Below are 22,262 nucleotides of genomic sequence, written 5' to 3' on the forward strand. Positions count from 1 at the left end.
CACTATAGAAAACAGTATGGAAGCTCCTCAAAAAAGTAAAAATAGAACTACCATTACATTCAGCAATCCCACTTCTGGATGCTTATCCAAAGGAATTGAAATCTAGATCTTAAAGAGATATTTACATTCCCACGTTCATTACAGCATTATTCACAATAACCAAGATATGGAAGAAACCTAAATGTCCATGTATGGAAGAATGGATTTAAAAATATGGTATTTACAGACATGGAATATTATTCGGCCTTTAAAAAGAAGGAAATTCTGCCATTTGTGTCAACATGGATAAACCTGGAGGACATTATGGTAAAATAAGCAAGACGCAGAAGAACAAGCACTACATGATCCCACTTACATGAGGAATCTAAAATAACCTTACAAAAGCAGAGAGTAGAATGGTTATTACTAGGTCCAGGGTGGTGTGAGGGGGAGAGGGAAGCAAGGAGGTATTGATCAAAGGGTTCAACATTTCAGTAATGGGAGATGCACAAGCCCTAGAGATGTACCCTACAGCACAGTGCCTGCAGTTAGCAATCCTGCACACTTAGTTTTTTCTAAGAAAGCAAATCTTCTGAGAACTGTTCTGTTACATACATACACACAGGGGATACACACATACATAAGAGACTTTGAAGGTGATGGATATGTTTATGTTGATGGTGTTTCATGAGTGCATACTTATCTCCAAACTCATCAAACTGTATACTTCAAATGTGTACAGCTTTGTGTAGGTGAATTATACCTCAAAAAAGGGGTTGTTTTTTTCTTAAGTACTCCACCAAGGATCCAAAATATTTGTCATTGAGAAGGGTATTTTCTCAAAGTTCTGCAATAAAAATAAATTTGATGTTTGCCCCAAACCTTTCTTCATCTTTTCCCTTTGGTTTCACAAAAAACAGAAATGGAACACAAAAATGAGTAGAAGGAGAGAACTGCTACTTAGGATGTGATGAATGGAAATATTACTCTGTTTTATATTGTTCTCCTGGAATGGTTTGCTTTTTAGAAGAATATTATTAAATAGTTAATGAAACATGCCAAAGGCTAAACATTAATTTAACTCAGTTCAATTACCTAATACCTGTATACAATCCAAGCTTTTAATGGCATTACAACTTCACTCCCTGATATTAAAGAGTACCTTTAATTTCAAAACACAATACTCTTATGCCTTCTTTGGGTTTCAGAAGCCACTCCTCTACTGCATTTTAGTGACTATATTTTTTTCTTTTTTGCTCTTGCATATGAATCTGTAAACAAAAGAGTGTACATAGTGTAATATATGTATATATTTATTTAAATGTTAATAAAAACTGTAAAATAATCAAACAAAAATGTCAGAACAGATGCTCCTGGGGAAAAAGCACTTTCCACTAGCCACCAGTCACTCATTCATTCAGAACCATATTTATCAAATGCTGTGTATGTTCCAGTAACAAATAAGAGAAGCCTAAAGGAGCTTGCAGACTGTAGTTGCCTCATCTTGGGTTTTGATAAGACAAGAAATGACTAGAAAGTTAAAAAAGTTAAAGAAGGTGTTGATAGGTGGAAAAGAATTTGGTAATCACAGATCTCCCTGACTCTATTAATAAGGATATTTTTGGGTAGCAAACATAGGAAGCCACTTCTATACTACAGTCCTTTCACCATAAATTCTCATTCTTCACTGAATGTTAAAAAAGAAGCTTTCAGTTCTGATGAAGAAACACTAGTTGAGAGGTCTGTCACAATGAAAACAAAAAATTAAATCAGAATGAATTCATGATTATCACTATTATGATGTTGTTTTCAATCATTTGCTTCTTTAAGCAGAGGAAGAGGTGTAGTTATAGCCGTGAGTGGGAATTGAACTGAATACAGTCACGGGAGAGTATCTGTACGGTGAGTTGCATCCATTGTGTGCATGATGGGAGAAGAGAGGTTGAGAATTCTGGCTTAGATGATCATCTCTATTGTTTCTCTCACCCAGGCATTGGACAGGACCATGAAGATGACAACTGGAAGTTACACTAAGAAGCATATTTCATACGGCGACTGGATCCATGTGCTCTGGAAACCAGAAGGCCAGTAAAGAGTGAATATTCTATCTTTAAGTCAAGAAGCTAGACTGACACTACTTTATTTAGCATATTAGTTTTCTGTTGCTGCATAACAAACTCAGTGGCTTAAAACAAAACAAAATTGTTAATCTCACAATGTTGGCAGGTCAAGAGGCTGGGAATGGCTTAGCTAGGTCCTTGCTTGGAGTCTTCCCAGGCTGAAATCAAGGTGTTGGCCAGGGCTCTGATCTTATCTGAGGCTCGGGGTCCTTTTCCAAATTCGCTGGTTATTGGCAGAGTTCAGTTCCTTGTGCCTCTGGAACTGAAGCATTCAGCAGCTAGAGACCCCCACAGACCCCTGCTATGTGACCCTCTCCATGTCATGGCAGTTTGTTTCTTCAAGACCAACAGGAGACTCTCTCTGATTTCTTTTAAGGATTCACCTGGTAAAATCAGGCTCAGCATAACCCCAATTTAAAGTTAACTCCTAGGGACTTGAATTATATCTATAAAATTTCTTCACAGCCATACCTAGACTATTGTTTGAATAACTGGGATAATGTGTAAATACTAGCAGTCAGGAATCTTGGGGGCTATCTTAAAATTCCACCCCCCACACTTGAAATAGAAAGAATTTCCCTATTTACTTATTTGTTTTAATGTGTATTTATTTTTGAGAGAGAGAGAGAGAGAGAGAGCGAGCACACACACACGCTAGTGGGGGAGCGGCAGAGAGAGGGAGACAGAATTTGAAGCAGGTTCAGGCTCCGAGCTGTCAGCACAGATCCCGATGCAGGGCTGGAACCCACCAACCATGAGATCATGACCTGAGCCAAAGTCAGAGGCTCAACTGACTGAGCCACCCAGGCGCCCAACATTTCCGTATTTAAATATTTGTTCCTACTAGTGTTGCTGCTGAGATTCTTTGAAGATCCAAGAATTGCTTTTCACTATTTCCATTTTGGGGAAAAATTATCTTTACAAAACCAGTGCAGAGAAAAGTTGCCTCTTTGTAGCCACTTGGATATTCTTCAAATTCAGGATCTTGGTTTTTTTTTTGTTTTTTTTTGTTTTGTTTTGTTTTTTAAATAGACTTTGTGCGACAATTAAACTGTGGGAAGTCATGTGGGAAAATAAGACTAGTTCACTGCAAGAAATGTAGATCATGAAAGAGACTCCACAAGAAGAGGTCAAGGTATCACTAATTAAGAAAAGATTGTGTTGAATAGCCAGTCACCTGGATTAAATTAAGTCCATTTCCTTGGATACAAGGCGCCTGGACTCTGACAACCAGTCTGTTCTAGAATCCCTCTGTGCCTTTTCAGTAACCCACAGAAAATTTGGTATTCAATACTTTGAGTCCATAAATCCATTAAAAAAATAAGAATGCACATTACTGTCTGGGAGGTCTGCTTGTACTAACGAGCAAAGAATAAAATAATTATCTCACACAATGCTGCAGGTGTACAATGTAAGAGCAACTTCAATAACTGTATGTGCAATTGATAATAGGTCTCCAGTGAAAGAACATTTTTAGATCTCCCTTTTCTCATAGTTTGTTTTCTTGTAAAGTAGCTGATGCCAAAATTAGTGTAACTGCTCTTTTTGGAGCCTTCCAAAACTGCAGTCATGTTATTGGTTCTTTTGTTTAATACATTCTATCCATATGCTGTTGGCTGGCCTATTCAGAGATCTCAAACCTTTGTAGATGCCCTTGGGAAAAGATGTGTGGCCTCAGTTTTGAATCAGGAAGTGTAGTTTCTCAACATGACTCTGCCTCCGACTGTGTTCAATTGCTTTGGTTCAGTTTTTAAATGCCAATAAAACTGAAAATATCAATAAATAGCGTTCCAAAAATAAATTTATTTTTGCCTAAGATTAATTGTGAAGTCCTTATATTAGGAACTGTGAAGTTTAGTTGGGTAGCGTTATTTAAAAATGCATATGTGTCTGATGTTACGAGCCACATGCAGAAACGGATTCTTTTGTAAATGATTGTCCCATGGACAGTTTACAAAATGCCAGCTGCTCCAGTGAAACAAAACAAAACAAAACAAAATAAAATAAAACTTGGCTCTGTATGTGAAAAAAATTAAAAACAGAAGGTTAATTTTAAAAATGAAAGCACTTTTATTGGATTAACAAACAAGTAAATCGAAAACAATAAGAATTTATTTATTTATTTGTTTATTTGTTTATTTATTTATTTACAGTTTGTTTATTTTGAGAGAGCAAGCGCCAGTGGGGAAAGGGCAGAGAGAGAGAGAGAGAGAGAGAGAGAGAGAGAGAGGCTCCCGAGCAGGCTCCCCACTGTCAGCACAGAGCCCATAGTGGGGCTCAATCCCACCACCATGAGACCATGACCTGAGCCGAAACCAAGGGTCAGTCGCTTAACCTTCTGAGCCACCCATGGCACCTCGATATAAAAATTAATTTAAAACACTTTTGAGTTCTAGAAATAGAATTGCTAACTACCTCCCTTCTCCTCCCCGGCCCTCAGTAGATAGTTTACCTTACTTCCCTGAGAAAATAGACCACCCCAGGCAAAATCCCTTCAAACTCACTTCCCAAACCTTACCTCAAGGTGCTCCGTGAATGGCCGCTGGAAGAGGAATGGACGGGTGTATGCCGAGCTCCATTCTTGACTCCTTTATTTCCGTCAAGTAGAGAAAAGCCTCTCCTCTTGCTTAACTAAGCCTTCTGGAGACCAAGTCTTCCACCTGTGCTTTGGCTCCATCCTCCAAGGCAGTTCTTGGACCCTCCCTCATCAGGGACTTGGTTCCACCAGTAAATCATTCCCTCCTATAACTTTCATCTCTCTTGGCAATTTCCATTTTTCCCATTAACAAACATACTTCAGCTCTTTCCTCTGATGGGAGCATGTGTGTGTGTGTGTGGACACATATATACATATGATTATATACACAAACCATGTATGTTGCAACTTATTTAGATATTCCCTTGTCAATAGCCATTTGGTTCGTTAACAAATTTTTGCTCTTATAAACATGTTCCTGTCTCCTTGCACACAAGTGTGACAGTTTCTTTAGGGCAATGGTCCTCAAGGGTCCTATCCCAGACCTATTAAGATAAAACCTCCAAGGCTGTTTCTTAAAAGCCTTGCAGACAAGTCTAATGAGCAGCTTCAGTTGAGAACCGTGGCTCAAGGAGAGGAGGAGAAAATCTGCGTAAGAGGGAATGCACATCTCACACTTTACTGCACGTTGCACAACTGCTCTCCCGTGTAGCTGTACCTGTCTTCTATCCTATCAGTATGGTAAGATATTTTTTTTCTGATTTTTTGTTACCATGTGGTATTGTCAGACATTTCCATTTTCCCCAATCTGGTGTGAAATTGTATTTCAAATGACTTTTGTTTTTACCCCAATTAGTAGTGAGGTGGAGCATTTTTTCACCTATTTTCCCCTTCTGGTTTTTGCTTCTATAAGTTGCTTGTACACATCTCTTGTGTATGTTTCTGCTTGTGTATTTGTATTTTTCTTATTGATTTATAGATGCTGTTCAAATTATATTCTGTATAGCAATCTTTTTCTATATTTACAAAGTAAATATAGTCTGTTGCTAGTCTTTTGAATTTGTAAGTTCTTGGGCAACACTACCTGGGTTCAGTTTACAGCTCTACTCCTTATGTTGTTTTTCTTTTCTAGAACTGGAACTATTCTTAGACTTTTTCTATTTCCTATGGATGTCACCATCAATTAGTGAAGTCTGATGAAAATATTCTGTTGAGACTCTGTAATTGCATTGAATTTTTAGACTAATTGACATCATTATGATATTGAGTCTTCTCTTTCTTGAAAATGGGGTATTTCTGCATTTATCTAGGTCTTTGTTCACAATGATCCTTCACATCATTTTAATATTTTAAGATTTATTCCTTGGTATGCATCTATAGCTTTTATTGCCGTTGCAGATTGGATCCTCTTATTGTGATTTTTACTTGGTTATTACTGACGCTGAGGAAGGCTATCAATTTTTATATGTTGATACTTATCACGTAGTCTTGTAAAGTCTTGCTGCCTCTAGAATATTTTGTCTGTGTGCATGTGTGTACTGACACACGATCCTACTGACTGCAAATGACAACTTGAGTTTTATTTACCACCTGCTGAGAGCACTGTCAACAGGCAGCCTTCAGTTGGTAAGCCCCTTCCTTCCAGAATTGCTTCAGCTGCTGAGCCACCTTGTCCAAGTTCAAACCTCTTCCTAGGTGGCCCACATCCAATGGTGATGAGATCTGTCCTGTTTGGGACAGCTCAGAAGAGTCATTCTAGCTCCATAGCTTTCTGGGGATTGGCTGTGACTGTTGGGTCTACTTCACAGTTCAATGTTTCCCTCACCCAATCCTGCTTCCTTCACCACTATTTCATTGGCATTGATTCCAAGGGCACTTCTTAATAAAGATCTAGCATGTCAAAATCCATCTCAGAATCTGATTCCCAGAACACCAACTATGATACAGTGACTGTGGGCATCCTTGAGCTTTGCAGGGAGTACCTCACCATCAATCAGAATTTGGGTTACGAGCAACAGAGTATGCCTCTGGGTTGTCTGGCCAGAAAGTAAGCTCCATGAACATGGGGATATTCATCTCTTTTACTTACCAATGTACTGTATTCATGTACAAAGGAAAAAAAAATATGTGGAGGGGATGTAGGTTAGCTCAGAAATGATAGGGAAGGGGAGCCTGGGGTGGCTCAGCCAGTTAAGTGTCCGACTTTTGGTTTTGGTTCAGGTAGTGATCTCACAGTTTGTGGGTTCAGGCCCTGTGTTGGTGGGATTCTCTCTCTCCCCCTTTCTTTATCCCTCTCCCCTGCTTGCACACACACACACACACACACACACTCTCTCTCTCTCTCTCTCTCTCTCTCTCTCTCTCTCTCTTTCTCTCTCTCTCTCTCTCTGTCAAAATAAGTAAACTTAAAAAAAGAGATTAATTTAAAAAAAATTTTTTAAAAAGAAATGATAGGGAAAACCAAAGACATAGGCTTGGAAGAGCAGAAAAAAAATAAAAGGAGATTTGGAAGCCAGGGCCATGGCCAAACTCAAACATATGGTGAGGGCATTGCTATAGCAATGGGCAACTTCATTTGCACTAATGCCTCTGAATTTATAGTTTCCACATGTTGCTGTCTTTCCTGCTGAAAGAAATCCTCCACTGTTATTTTTTATTCATAGCATAGAATAAAGTTATATTTTCAGAATTATATTTCAAAATTAAATTCCAGAAAGGAGTATCACGTATTATAATCCTGGTTGTCACAGGCATGGATCTTTTTAGCTTTGGAAGTGGGAGATGGGCTCTTGTCCTCACCAGGACTTTTGAAATCAGGAACTCCCCAAACATCAATGGGAGTTCAGATGCTGGGCAGCCAAAAACATGAAAACAAAAACAAAAACAAAAACATTGTAGCTTCTAAAATTTTACTAAAAGGCAGTAGCATGCTAGTAAATGTTTAACAGTTGGCACTCCAGAGGGAAAAGGCATTGATTTGTAGCATTTGCCAATTTCTAGGTGAAAGTATCCCACTATGTTGAATTTCAAGCTACCAGTGTGATGTTTCTAACAGAGTTGGAAAAAGATGAACTCAATCCTCTCTCATGAGTTGGTACGTGCTGGCTCCTGAACACCACTGCAAGAAGTATGATCGTTACAAACTTGATTTCTCCTTTTCAACAAAAAAGGAGTTATAAACAGTTACAGCTATTTATAATGGAAAGACTGTCTACACCTGCTAACTCCACTGCCTCAAGTCATTCATTCCTCACTTTGACCCTAAGTCCATCCACTCCAATATATATTATCTAATTAGGTTGTGGTGGCTGCATGCCCGGAACACTTTTCCATACCTATGGTAGCATTTGCTACCACGAACTTCTGTGTCACAAAAGTCTTCCATTAGTGTCTGCAATGCCACATTCTTCAGTGGTCTGTTTCTCAACTGGTCTTTCTCAGTCTCCTTTATAAAACCTCCCTTTTCCTGTCCTCCCCTTGAATGCCAGGATTCCCCATGGCTCCATCTTGGTCTCTCTTGGCACTCTACACAACTATGTAGAATCTGTATCTTCAGCCTTGTTCTTTCCATCGAGGTCCAGAGCTACGCAAGTAGCTTAAACTGTCTTTTCTTGAGGGGGACGGGCGGGCGGGGGGGGGGGGGGAGGTGGGTGGGTAATTTTACCTGGAAGTCTCCTTGGCACTTCACACTTAACATGCTTAAAACTGAACCTCGCACCTTCCACTCATCTTACTCCTTGCTCCGCCCCCTCCCCTCTTCTGTCTTCCCAAGCCAAAACCTTCTTTTCCTTGTATGTTCCTTATTAAAACCAAAACCATGTAAGTGGTCTTCAAGCCCTTTATTCCCCTAACTCACATCAAATTATCACCTACTCTCACAGATTCTTCCATTTGCAATCCCATGGCTTAAGATGAAGCCACCATTAACTCTTGGTGAATGCAGTATCCTCTTCATTGGCTTTCTTGCCCCACTATAAGTTATTTGCCCCCAAACCTAATGTTCTTTATGCAAAGGCACATCTGATATCTCCACCTTTCTACTTAAAATCCTTCAATGATTTCCAAAAGTGCTCAGAAAAAAAATATACCTTAGCAAGACATCCATGGTCTGTATTGCTAATTGTGACCCCTCAACATCCATTTCCAATCCTATCCTCTGTTAAAGAACAAAAATTCAACTGAGTAAATGCGAAGATCTAATTGACTTTATTAAGCAGTATGTGAATCGGGCAGCATCTCATCCAGCAAATACAAAGGTTCTCTGAGGAGTTGCACAAAATGGAAGGTTTTTATAGGAAGAAGGGTGGGCAAGGGAGTTACTGGCTAAAGAAAAAAAGGGTTTTTTTTTTCCAGACAACTCCTTAAGGAGGAATAGCAAGCGGGGGTTATTATGAAGATTACCTCATCTTCTTTTGGGGAGATAGAGAGGGCCCCTGTGACAGATTACCTCACTGGTACTGCCCAGAAAATTTCTGACTGACTGGTTAAGACTATATTTCTCGAGAAGGTTGAAACTGCAACTAGGTTAGGTACCAAGTCCTGGTTTGGGACACGGCCTAGCATGAGTGACTCCATTTTGCACCTGTGGTTTTCTTTTTGACACCTTCTCTTACACAACAAAGTGATTTTAGGAATTGACACTTACTTCAGAGGTAGATCCTACTTAGTCTACCCCAAAATGATGATCCCATCTCCCTTGTCAATGACTGATTTGGGAACCCGGGGCTGAGACAATTGATGCTGGGCATCCTGCCGGTAACATTTATTGTTGGAACAGTGGATATGGTGACTAAGTCTCTTCCCATGTTGCAGTAAACAAAAAAAGAATGTAGTCTTGGCTGCTATCTTAATAGGCTGCTGCTACCTTACTCTTGATTACTCTTGGCTGCTATCTTAGTAGGCTAAAGTTTGTACTGTGGAAAACAAAGCAAAATGATGGAAGGAACCAACCATCTCTGAACATGCTGGGACTTATTTTTTTTAAAGCTGATCTGAAATCATCCTAAATGTTATAAGGCTCTTCCCTATATGATCTAGTCCCTAATTACCTTTCCAGTGGCACTTTTTCTTATTTGTCTATTTACATTCAGGTGTCATCTGAGGACCTGCAGGATTGGTATCACCAGAGAACTGGTTAGAAATATAGAACCTCGGGTCTCACCCAGACCTACTGAATTGAATTGCATTCAATAAGATTCCTAAATGACCATATACACATTAGAGTTTGGAAAGTGTTGGCCTTTTAAAAAAAAAATTATTTATTTATTGAGACAGAGAGAGAGAGAGAGAGAGAGAGAGAGAGAGAGAGAGAGAGAGAGAGAGAGAAAGAGAGAGAGAGAATGTGTGAGCCTGGGATGGGAAGAGAGGCAGAGAGAGGAGAGAAAAAGAATCCCAAGCAGGCTCCCCACAGGCATCACAGAGCCTATCATGGGGCTTGATCTCATGATCTGTGGGATCATGACCTGAGCTGAAACCAGGAGTTGGACACTTAACTGACTGAGCCACCCAAGTGCCCCAAGAGAAATGCTGGTCTTGACAGTGGTTCTCAAAGATGGCTCCCAGACCAGCAGCATCAGATCACTGATCACCTGAGAACTCATCAGAAATACACATGCTCAGGATCCCAGACCTATTGAATCAGAAACTCTGGGGGTGGTGTTCCCAGCAATCTGTGTTTTAATGGCTCTGTCATTTCTCCTCCAACACAATGCACAGCATTTCCATTTTAGCTGTTGCAGATACTATCTACCTACCTCTAGAACACTCTTTGAGAACTACTGGTCTATATCAGTTTCCTAAACTTACTATACATTGAAATAGCTCAGAGAGTTTTAGAAATGACTGATGTCTGCATGCCACTCCCAGAGAATTCTGACTTAATTGATATGGAGTAGGACCGGGGCACTGGGGAGGTTGCAAACTCCCCAGGTGATTCTAATTTTCAGCACGTTTGAGACCGCTGATCTACACCCAAACCATACCCAAACCTATAAAGATATCTCCTTTTCTGAACCAAACCCCTTGTTTTCCCCTCTCTCACCTTTCCTTTCTTCCCCGACTGACTGGTATTTGCCTTTTACAACTTGCACAGGTATCACCTCTTGCTGGAGGTTTTCTCTGATGGCCAAAGTTGGAATAATGCCTCTGCCATGTACCTATGTGGGAACCAGAGCGGTTCTCACATGCATCCACTTTATTTCTCCTGACCTGTCTTCCTTGTGGAGTTATAGTCTTTCTGAGTGTGGTAAGCCAGCCATATGCACTGTTTCATTCCTTGCGTCTTGACAAGACCTGGCACCAAGAGGGGGGCTCAGCAAGCATTTGTTGAATACATAATGAGGGTAGAATACATAAGTAGTGTGTCTTCTACTTTCTTGGTGATTGTCATAGTTCCTCAAAAAATGCTTAACTGAGTTTTCTACAATTGCTTCTTAAAGGAACTCTTTTCATTTAAAAGCCCCCAAATAAAGCCAGAAAATGTTATAGATACAGGAAAATTAGGGGAAAATAAAACTAAGGAAACTTGGATAACGCCATCGATTGACTGCTGAATGAGCGCTGCACATTGTGTAAATTGGGTTATTTTTCACCGGGGCCAGGATGTGGGTTCTGACTAAGACTGGATTGCCTGATGACTATATATAGCACCGATGTGGTTAAGAGCCTGAGTTGGGGGCAGACAATTTCAGCTGTGCCATTTACCCATTGTGTGTCTCTCCTTAGCTCCTTGACTTCCTTCAGCCTCAGGGGCCTTACCTCTAAAGAGGGCATAGTAATGTCTGCCTCACAGGGACATGTAAGGCTTAAATGACACAATATTTTTCAGGCATGTAGCACAATGCCTGGTACCTAATAAGTGCTCCACCTGTGGAAGCTAAAAGCTAATAGAATATTTCTAAATTCCATTTAGACTTGTGGGTGGAATTTGGTGCCATCTTTGTTGATCAAATTGTTTTTTTTTTTTTTTTAATGTTTATTTTTAGGAGGGAGGGAGGGAGAGGCAGACAGACAGACAGACAGAGAGGGAGACAGGGCATCCGAAGTGGTCTCTGTGGTGACAGCAGAGAGCCCGATGTGGGGCTCTAACTCATGAACTTTGAGATCATGACCTGAGCTGAAGCAGGACGCTTAACTAACTGAACCACCCAGGCGCCCCCAAATTATTCTTAAAATATAAGCTTGGTCTCCTCAGGCTCTTTGCATTTTCCATTTAACTCCTGATTATCCATGAGCAAAAACTGACTCTGTCTCACACCTACTCCTTCACTGCCATTGTCACAAACCTATGCTCTTATAGATATTAGTTCCACTTCTTGCTCCAAAACAACAGGTGCATTGCAAAGTAATGAAAACTCCCAAAAGATGGCCAGAAGGAAAAGCAGGATGGAAGGGCTCATTTGTGGAATACTGACTCACAAGCAACAAATTATTGATTTGAATAGAAAGTCCCAGGATGTCGGCCTCCACAGCAGATACCAAGCTACCAAGAGGAAAGGAGTCATACAGTTTCCCTAGAGGCTGAGTTACAGCCCTCAGCTATAAAATACAGCCCTTTGTGTGCTGAATGCTGATCCAGGGCACATTAAGACAAGAACTGTTCATTTATAGGCATCAATAAAGTGAAAGCATAAGTTGCATGAACAGAACTGAGCTGGTCAAGGCCAGCTAATTCCTGCAAATACCTTGTTACTCATTGAATGTAAATGATCTACTTCTGCATTTTATCATGTTTACACAGTGATATTTTGTGACGGCTGCTTCCAGGTTTATGTGTATTTTTAATCTGGGAAAGTCCAGGGCTTATTCACTCCTATGTTGAATAAAAGGTCACTGGTAAAAATCAGGAACTAACCTAAAACAAGGATGGCAAGTTTTGGCAAGTGTCGACCAACGTATTTCACTGTTAAAAAAAAAAAAATCCATTGTCTTGAAACAAGAAATGGCTTCTCACCTTGCAAATAAAAGAACAGATATTTCAATTATGTAAGCAACGACGACAAAAAAGCAGGACCATCAAGTGGTGCCCTCTGCTTTTATTAGAGCCACAGAGATGGACTTTTGCATGCACGTAGAGGGTGTAAAAGGGAGTAAAGTGAGAAGAAAAAGGGCAGAACCCCAAACTTTGGGTATCATATTTTATTAAACTATCACCCTATGAAGCTGTTGTTATGCATTATCCCCACTTTATAGATAAAGAAACTGAAGATCAGCAAGCCTGACTTATTTGCTTAAGACCCACCTAGCTAGTAAGCCTCTGGTTTATCACCAAGCTTGGGTCTATCAGTCTGGTCAAACCCTGAGCTGTCCTCTACAATATGATATTTTTCGTTTGTTTCTTCAGAAGCAAACATGTTGTGGGCATCTATGTGTTTTCTTTATTCATTGTACCACTCAACACCTGTAGAAGAGTTCACTAGCATCTAGGGTCTAGACAAGAGTTTGAGTTCTAGGTCTGTCTACTAGTCATGTGACCTTTGGCAGATTTGTTAAATTTTGCAAATCGCAAAATTTGTCTGTAAAATGGGATAATATTAGGAGAAAGATTGTTGAACAGAGAAAAATAACCATTATGCAAAGCCCTAAGCAGAATGCTTGGCAAATGATAAATGCCTAATAAATGTTAACTATTGCTTATCAGTGCATTCTGTGCTCAAGGCTTTGGGTAAGGTGCTTATAGAGGATAAAAGTTGAACTAGACTATTGTCCTTGGGGAAATTGGCCAGAAGATAGAGAGAACATGCCTTTAGATATAGCTTAGGGGTTTTGTTAATACAGAGAAGAGACATTTGGAAGGATTGGATTTTGTATGCTGAGTAAATGTGTATTTTACATACCTGAAAAAATCATCATTCCATAGAAAATGGAATGTTTACAGCATTAAAATTCATCCCATTGGATTTCAGCTCACTAATATTATCACACAGATATTCTGTTTAAGGATGAGGAAAAACAAATTGTGTCTCCCAAATGACAGACAGAATGGTTGAGGAAGCAAAGAAGGACGCTGAGTGAATTTATTTATAAATTCAGAAATATGAATTTATTCTTCATATATAAGAATAAATAAATATATGGGACAGATAGGTAGATCGATAGATAAAATATATAATCTAAAATCTGTTTCATGATGCAACATTTTAATGTCAATATTCCTGGCAAGACATTAGCAAATTTTTTAAAAAGTTTTTATTAATCCTTTTGCTGCCTTGACCTGTTCTCAACCACACCCTACCTGAGATACATTCAATTCTCCTAGAGGAAAGAACAGAAGTCTACAGAAAAAAAATAATAATAGTACTCCACACTTCTCCAAACTTATGCTTTTGCATTTTTAGTCTCCTTCCCATTGCTCTTAAAAAACAAAACAAAACAAAACAAAAAACCCTCACTTGATAGCAGTTTGCAATTGAACAGCAGATTGAGTAGTGAAAACTAGTATCAAAATAGGTTTGATTTGCTCACAGCCTTCAAATAAGAGGTAAACCTTGAACAAAGCAATTTGTCGGAAACTTCTTTTCTAAACATTTTCCATCTAGGCATTGTACGGAATAATCTACTTGGGTATTACATAGTGTGGACTCTTGTGCATGTACATGTGTTTTGACAATTCTTCCTACTCAACAGGAAGTATGCCGTTGAGTGACATGTCCTTTACTTCTTAGGCAGAATTTCCTTGAGCAAAACCATAAACTAGGTAAAGCTTATTTTCCAGGGCTCTTATCTCTCCTTCACAAACCTTTGTACACTTTTCGCTTTACCCCTTGCCACTTCTATAACTCCCAAGTACTGCCAGCAACCACAACCACCATCATAGAAAGAACACAATCACATGAGGGCAGCGTTTGGTACTATTTTCATTCTTCCTCTTAACCCAAACCTGCTCTTCTAAATACACTGGTAGACTCCTTCACACTCAGGTGTTACTGTTGATAAGGCTACCACTTTTGCCCTTCCAGGTGTATATCGTAAGTGATAAGAAGCCTTAGGCAAATAAATGAAGACTAATGTGTAATTTCAAACACTAAGCGCACAGATATGGAATATATTTACGGGGGAGGTGGGCTAGAAGAGGCATTTGTAGCTGAGCCACAGTAAAGTAGCTACTAATCTGTGTATGCTTGAGGCAGGTACTGTCTCATACTTAAGTAATTATGATCTTTGTTCCAACTTTTCAATCCCACACTCACAAAGAAAACTATCACCTTTATGTTCCTGGAAATTAAAGGGAGATGGCCCCACACTCCTCGTAAGGCAATGATGATTGCAGAAGGATCTCTGCTTTCAATCCAATCAAGAACCTGGGGGCCCTGAGGGCAGGGTGTTCTGAGACAGATAGAGGGACTAAGCCACTCACTGTGTGCTCACTCACTCAAGTTCACAAAACACACAAGTTATTCCTGCTCCTTTGGGGAAGATACGTAGCAGGGTAGAATAGCAGGAGCCGATCCTCCTGAAATTTCCCTCCCATGGAGTAAAGTGGAAATCCCTTCCCTCTATGGACTTGGGGAGCTAGGAATCACAACAAATCCCTTCCTGAAAGCCAACTTTAGGACGGGCTCTGCACTGTGCACTTTGCATATGCTCGCCTCTGTATAGCTCACAAGGTCTGGGAAGGTGGTGTGACTACCCTCTGTATAAAAAGAGGTGTCTCCTCAGGCAAGCAACTTGTAGGCATCATTTTGCTGGTAAAATGAATAACAACCATCTGAAAACAGTTTGTTCTGGCCTTAAAGCAAATGCTCTTTCATGGTGCCAACACTTTAAATATCTTCAACTTTCTATAACAAAGACTAAGACTGTAGCTCTACCGATGTATTTTATCGGAAGTGTCTTTTTTAACCTCTGCCTGAAAACATTCACAGTTACAACATTCTGCCTAGATCCTTTGGCACAAATGACGAAGAATCCACTTCCAGTTTTGGTAGAAAGTCTTTTTCGCTCTCATCATAAAGCCAAAAATGCCATAATCACACCATTTATCAATAACCGGCTGAGGCCACTCTCAATCTTCTTTACATTTATGTCCAACGTGTCCTATTTGTGAATGGATGCATTATCTTAAATCTAAGGTAGAGGAATCTCTCATCCGTAGTACATTCAAAAGAAGTAGGGACTATACGAAATAGGATGGGAGAGTCCTTTAGCTGATAAGGAAGCGAAGAGACATCAAATACCAGTGCCTCACAGCTTTATGGAGCAGTTAACCTTGAGACGTGGCTGTATGTAAAGATTAAACTGCAGCTCCTGGTTAACAGATTTATAGAGCTTTACAAATACCTTGGTTTCACTATTTGTGCTTTTATCTACTTCTGGACTTTATTACTGCTTTCTGTCCCGTGATAGTCTTTATATACACAGAATGCCAAGAGATTAAACAATGAAAAAGGAGCCAAAAGGTTTCCTTTGTCATCTTTAATGTCTTAAAGGTTTTAAGAGAGAGCCACACCTTCCACCAGTTAGAGATCCACAGAAAATGCCACCCGTCTCCCCTACAAGGGTGATGACCATTTCACAAGTCACAGTCTCCAGATAAAGGCAAAGAAAATGTCAAAGTAGTAGCTCTCCAGGGTTATGGTGGAAAATAACTAACCCATGATTAGGATTAGCAGCCCATTGCTCACGCACAAAATCTAAATAAATACCTCATGTGATGCAATCAACATATTGGTAAATAAATACATCATAGTTATTCATTGTACAAAAGGGACTACTGCTTGGTTAGATGTGAATAAAGGCAGCCACATCAACACAGGAGATTTTTTTTTTTTTAATGTTTATTTTTAAGGGGGGGAGGGGCAGAGAGAGAGTAGAGAGAGAATCCCTAGCAGGCGCTGCACTGTTAGCACAGAGCCCGATGCAGGGTTTGAACCCACAAACTGTGAGCCCATGACCTGAGTTGAAATCAAGTCAGGCACTTAACCAACTGAGCCACCCAGGTGCCCCAGAAGATGAATTTTTAAAAAGAAAATGCAAAAGGGTTTAGGCCCCATCTGGGCTGAATGATTCCACTATCACAGAATCCTTCACAAAAGACAGGAACTGACAATGTTAGGATAAAATACGGTAATATCGGAAGAAGAAAGAAACATCAATTAACAGGGTGAGGAGGTGGCCTATTCACACTTGCCTTGGTTGTAAGCTCGTGGCTTCTTGTTCCTGAGGTGCCTACTGTCACAGGGGCAAGCTACCGAGCCACGTGAATGTTATGACTTGAGGGAAATCAACACTTCTGACTAGAAAATTAAGCTTCCCGTCTACAGTTCTACCTACTCAGCAAGAGCGACAGTCAACACATTTTTTTTTTCTACTTGAAGAAAACAATCTATTTTCTGATTGCAGTGAATTTTGTATACCAGCTGTCATTCTGAATTCTTTACCATATAATATGTCTTTCAAACCCAATCATAAGCAAATAATCAAATGAAAACTATTTTTTAAAGATTTTAAGTAATCTCTACACCCCATGTGGGGCTCAAACTCACAACCCTGAGATCAAGAATCGCATGCTCAACTGACTGAGCCAGCCAGGCACCCTGAAATCTATTTCTAAATACTCATATTTAAGGTATGGTACCAAGGTAGGGCTTTCCAGATGTGAACTGTCTAGAAGGTTTTTTTGGAAAGATGCAAAAGTACTAAAGTAACAGAAATAAAAAGACTTTTTTTTTTTTTAATTGTCATAAAGCTGTGTGGACTGAAATCATGAAAAGAAATTCGGATGCTAAAAGAGGATAGGCACTAGCAGGGAGTGTGAGCAGAAACTTTCAGGTAAATTTGCACCCTAGAATTTTAATAATTTTTGAACTTTTTATAATATTCACTACCCATAAAGTGCGTTGATATGTTGATAAAATTGTATTTTCTAATTAAAAAAATGAATATTTTACCATAGGTTCAAGTGGGGCTTGAACTCACAACACTGAGATCAAGAACTGAGCTGAGATCAAGAGTCAGATACTTAACCAACTAAGCTTCCCAGGCAACCCCCCAAATTTTTAATTATTAGTTATTTTATTATGCTCTTCCTTTAAGAAAATCAAATACGTGTGTGTGTGTGTATGTGTGTGTGTGCATGTATGTATAGTGTACTTAACATATGACTTGATTTTCAAAAAAATTACTAAAACATTCATTTTTAGAAATAAAAATATCACTTGGTCTCTATTACCTACATAATAAAGCCCAAATTTCACAATTTAGCCTTTATGGCCCTCTGTGATCTAGTTCAAAAGTCCCTTCCAATTTTATTGTTTCTATTCCCCTCATGAAAATCCTATCTATGAATTGGATCATTTATGTAGTCATCAAATATATATTGAGTGCTTACCATGTGCCAGGTTCTATAGCTTCAAAGGTGAGTAAGAATAAGGCACAATTTCTGCTCTCAAATAGCTCGCAGTCTAGCAAAGAAGAAGATATATAACCAGCTATCTATAGTATTGTAAGTGCAATATTTGATGTATGTTTAAGGCACAAGAGGAAATAGTCACTTCCTAGCCAGACAGATAAGAGATTCACAGAAGATTACATAGGGGAAGTAATAAATGAATTAGAATTCACTAAATATACCCACAGAAAATAATGTTCTAGGCTAGGGGAGCATGTAGGCAGGCATGAAAGTTGGAGATAGGAATGAAGGTCTGTTCCACTATAGATGTTTGACTACTGTAGAACACAGAGTGCAGGAGTTCACCATCTCCCCAATATCATCCACCTATTAAGTTCTTTATTTATGACTCATTTTGCCATTTCTGCAGGTTATAGTGGAGAACGTCAGTTGCTCATGGGAACCTAATGACATTCACCTATGACTTTAGACCATAGTTTGTCAACCTCAGCACTACTGACAGTTTAGACAGAAGAATTCTTTGTCATGGGGGCGGGGGGGGGGGGGCTGTCCTGAACACTGTAGGATGTTTAGTAGTGTTCTGAGATTTCACCCACTGGTTGCCAGTAGAACCCCTTGTCCCAGTCATGACAATAAGAAATGTTTCCAGTCATTGACAAATGTCACTTGGGTGTGCAAATCCCTCCCCTGTTGAGAACCACTGTCTTGGATCTATGTGTTCATATGGTCACTTTAATATTGGAAAGGGGTATAGCCCTACTTGATAAGAATGATTATAAGAAAAAACCCATCATGTTCCAAAGTCTTTAAGACTTTGGAGGTAGTTAACTTTGGATGTAGTTAAATGTATAAAGAACCAACTAAATGCAAATCAAGTCAAGGAGAACTGCATTGGGAGTGTACATGTATGTAGAGGACTATGTACAGACTTCCTGAGAATGTGGAAAAATTAGGTAATAAAAAAATTTAGCCTAGGGACGTGGAGTACACAACTATTCAGTTAAACACTCTTGCTAAATTATAGTTTTCTTATTCTACGTTATAAATAGAGGTCCGTGTTAATAACCCTATAGGTTTCCCATCCATGCTGAGAATTCGGTATCAGTGTCTCAAATGAGATCTCTAGTCTAGTGCAAATTCAATCATCTGAGAAGATAACCCCCAAACTATTAGAAATGTTCTAATTGTTTCCTTTTAACTCCAAGACAATTTATAATTAAATGTGGAAATATATGAGAATCATAATCATGGTGTTAATATTTTTGTGTAAGAGATTTGTGCTTATTTGGTAGTTTATACACGTGTTATAATGAAGAGAATAACTAATAGAATATGTCCTACTAGAAGCTGAATCTAATTGGAAATATGTGATTTAAGCAATGATTTAAATTTTTTTTTAAATTTTAAGTTGAAATCTTATAAAACTTATATGCAAAATCAGGACATATAGAGAATTTAAGAATCATCATATCTAAAATTTAATAGGTTTATGAAAATATTTAGTTCTTGGGATGGCTCGTTGTTAATCCATTAAAGTTCTTAAAAGAGAAAGCATATATATTGAATTTACAAAATCAGTTTTTAAGTTTAAAGGAATTTAAATGTTTTGAGCCCCTTACAAACAAATGTTACATTTGCTAGATTTATAAATATAATATTATTTGGATGTTGAAGCAAAAGGTTAAGGAAGAACTAAGCTTCGGATTCTTTAAAAATTACATATATATTTTAAAAGTGAAATAACTTCTGCAGAATCTATCCTAAGGATATAAACTCATTCTCAAGGACCAAAAAAAACCTCAAGGATATAACAAAACCTACGTGGGGGGGAGCCAAGATGGCAGAACAGCATGAAGTTTTTTTGTGTATGTCTCTCGTCCATGAAATACAGCCAGAACCCATCCTGCCCACCTAGAAAACTGATCTCAGGATTAACACAACAATCTGCATACCCTGAACCACAGAATTCAGCAGGTACGCAGCGCGGAGAGCTGAACTTGGGGAGAGAAGCTGTGGAGGGCAGAGAGGTACTTTTGCAGGAGGAGACAGGACGGAGATGGTGGGGAGAATACGGGAAAAGCACCCCTCCCCAAAAGCAGCTGGAGAGAAAGTGGAAAATTGGAAACAGCCGCAGGGACTAAACTAAAAAGGGAGAAAGGAGAAAGGAGAGGGTTTCAATTCCATTAAGACTGTAAACAAAGGGAGCGCAAAGGCTGCAACTCCGCAGCTCCATACCTGGCGGTGCTCTGGTGGGAAGGGCGAATCCCCAGGAACAGAGTGGGGTCCGGGAGGTTCTCGGGCCACACGGGAGAAGCGGTTCCACTGCTGGAAGGACATTTGGTAGAGACCGTTGAAGCCACCTGGTCCTAGCAGACCCCAGAAGGCGGTCACATTCTCTGGTGCTGGGGCAAGGTCATTAAGGGTGACGCCTGGTGCCAGATGTGTGTTGTGATTTTCCATTACCCTGAGGCGCTGCAGCTACACTATCTCGCGAACGTTTTCTGGGGCGGGCTGGCACCTGGCCACAATCTCGGGGCACCGGCAGCAGCAGGGTCCAGCAAGCGTTCCTGGGTGCAGCCGACATTCGGCCATTGCTCATTCGGCCATTGCTAGGTGAGACCCTCCCGCAGAGGGGCGGAACGGGTCAAAGCCGCAGTCCTTCCAAGTAAGGAGCCGTGGAAAACAGGCACATCTGAGACAAAACTCATGAGAGAGGTACTGCCTGGGGCTTGGTCACGGACACTGAAAAAGCAGGGAGTGGATGAAAGCTGAAGACAGAAGATGGATGCACAATTGCTGATCAAGAAGAGAATTTGGATACTAGAGACTGGGTAAGCTGGATGACACCAGTTTCACCGCTCCCGCGCATGCGCATACGCACTTACGAGCGCCACAACCCTCCACCCCAGTAGGCTAGCAGCGCCATCTAGTGGAGAACAGAGGCGTTACACTGAGCCCCGCCCAACTGGGCCAACTCCCTCTTTAAGAACAGAAGTCTCACTGCCTGCTTAGTTTATGGACTATAAGACGCTTCTTGTCTGACTTCTAGGGAAAACGAAGCAATTTCTGACGTATTTCAATCTGTTAACAAGTCCATCTATTCAAATTTCTTACTTTTTTCTTTTTCACTTTTCTTTTTCTTGAATACAGAGAGAAAATTCATTTTTATTTTCAATTTTTATCAAAATATTTTTAATTTTTTTACTATTTTTTTCCTTTTGTGTAAATTTTTTCCAATTCTATCTTATTTCCATTTTATTTCAATCTACTTCAGTGTATTCACTTTTTCAAATTTTCAAACGATTTCCTTTTTTTCTTTTTTCTCTTTATAGTTTCTTTTCTTTTTCTTGAATACAGAAAGAGAAAAATTTCATTCTATTTTGAATTTTTATTAAAAATATTTTTCTTTAGGGGCGCCGGGGTGGCTCAGTCGGCTGAACGTCCGACTTCAGCTCAGGTCATGATCTCACAGCTTGTGAGTTCCAGCCCCGCATCAGGCTCTCTGCTGACAGCTTGGAGCCTGGAGCCTGCTTCGATTCTGTGCCTCCCTTTCTCTCTGCCCCAACCCACTTGCATTCTTCTCTGTCTCTCTCAAAAATAAGTAAACATTAAAAAAAAATCAAGATTTAAAAAAATATATTTTTTCTTTAATTTTTTTACTATATTTTTTATTTTTATGTAAATTTTTTCAAATTCTATTTTACTTCCATCATTTTATTTTAGTCTACAGTGTATTCAATTTTTCAAATTTTCAAATGATTTGGTTTTTTTCTTTTCTTTTTCTTGAATAAAGAGAAAAAAAATCATTTTTATTTTTAATTTTTATTACAAATATTTTTCTTTAATTTTTTTCTACTATATTCTTTACTTTTGTGTAAATTTTTCAAATTCTATTTACTTCCAGTATTTCATTTCAGTTTACTCCACTGTATTCATTTTTTCAAATTCTCAAATGATTTCCTTATTTTCCCCCTTTTTTCTCTAACGATCAAACCACTTTCAACACCCGGACCAAAACACACACCTAGGATCTAGCATCATTTATTCAATTTTGTTTGTGTGTGTGTTTTTAATTTTTTAATTTTAATATTTTTTTAATTTTAATTTTTCTACCTCATTAACTTCTTTTCTCCCTTCAAAATGATGAAATGAAGGAATTCACCCGAAAAGAAAGAGCACGAAGAAACGACAGCCAGGGATTTAACCAACACAGATACAAGCAAGATGTCTGAACCAGAATTTAGAATCACGATAATAAGAATACTAGCTGGAGTTGAAAATAGACTAGAATTCCTTTCTATGGAGATAAAAGAAGTAAAAACTAGTCAGGATGAAATAA

The 22,262-nt window shown here is 39.2% G+C and overlaps 2 long non-coding RNA genes across 2 annotated transcripts in view; both read left to right on the top strand.

The window, feature by feature from the left end:
• LOC123384475 overlaps positions 1–2,775 on the top strand; it is a 45,281-nt gene extending 42,506 nt beyond the window's left edge. Inside the window, exon 8 of the long non-coding RNA XR_006595605.1 lies at positions 1,970–2,775. This is a non-coding gene — a long non-coding RNA (uncharacterized LOC123384475). The remainder of the gene's footprint in view (positions 1–1,969) is intronic.
• A 4,190-nt stretch (positions 2,776–6,965) lies between these two features.
• LOC123384482 lies at positions 6,966–10,929 on the top strand. Its single transcript, XR_006595621.1, has 2 exons — positions 6,966–7,669; positions 10,667–10,929. It is a non-coding gene; the product is annotated as an uncharacterized LOC123384482 (long non-coding RNA).
• Positions 10,930–22,262: the final 11,333 nt, after the last annotated feature.

This window comes from Felis catus, chromosome A1 (genome assembly GCF_018350175.1).
Source record: "Felis catus isolate Fca126 chromosome A1, F.catus_Fca126_mat1.0, whole genome shotgun sequence".
In the NCBI taxonomy this organism is placed as follows: Eukaryota; Metazoa; Chordata; class Mammalia; order Carnivora; family Felidae; genus Felis; species Felis catus.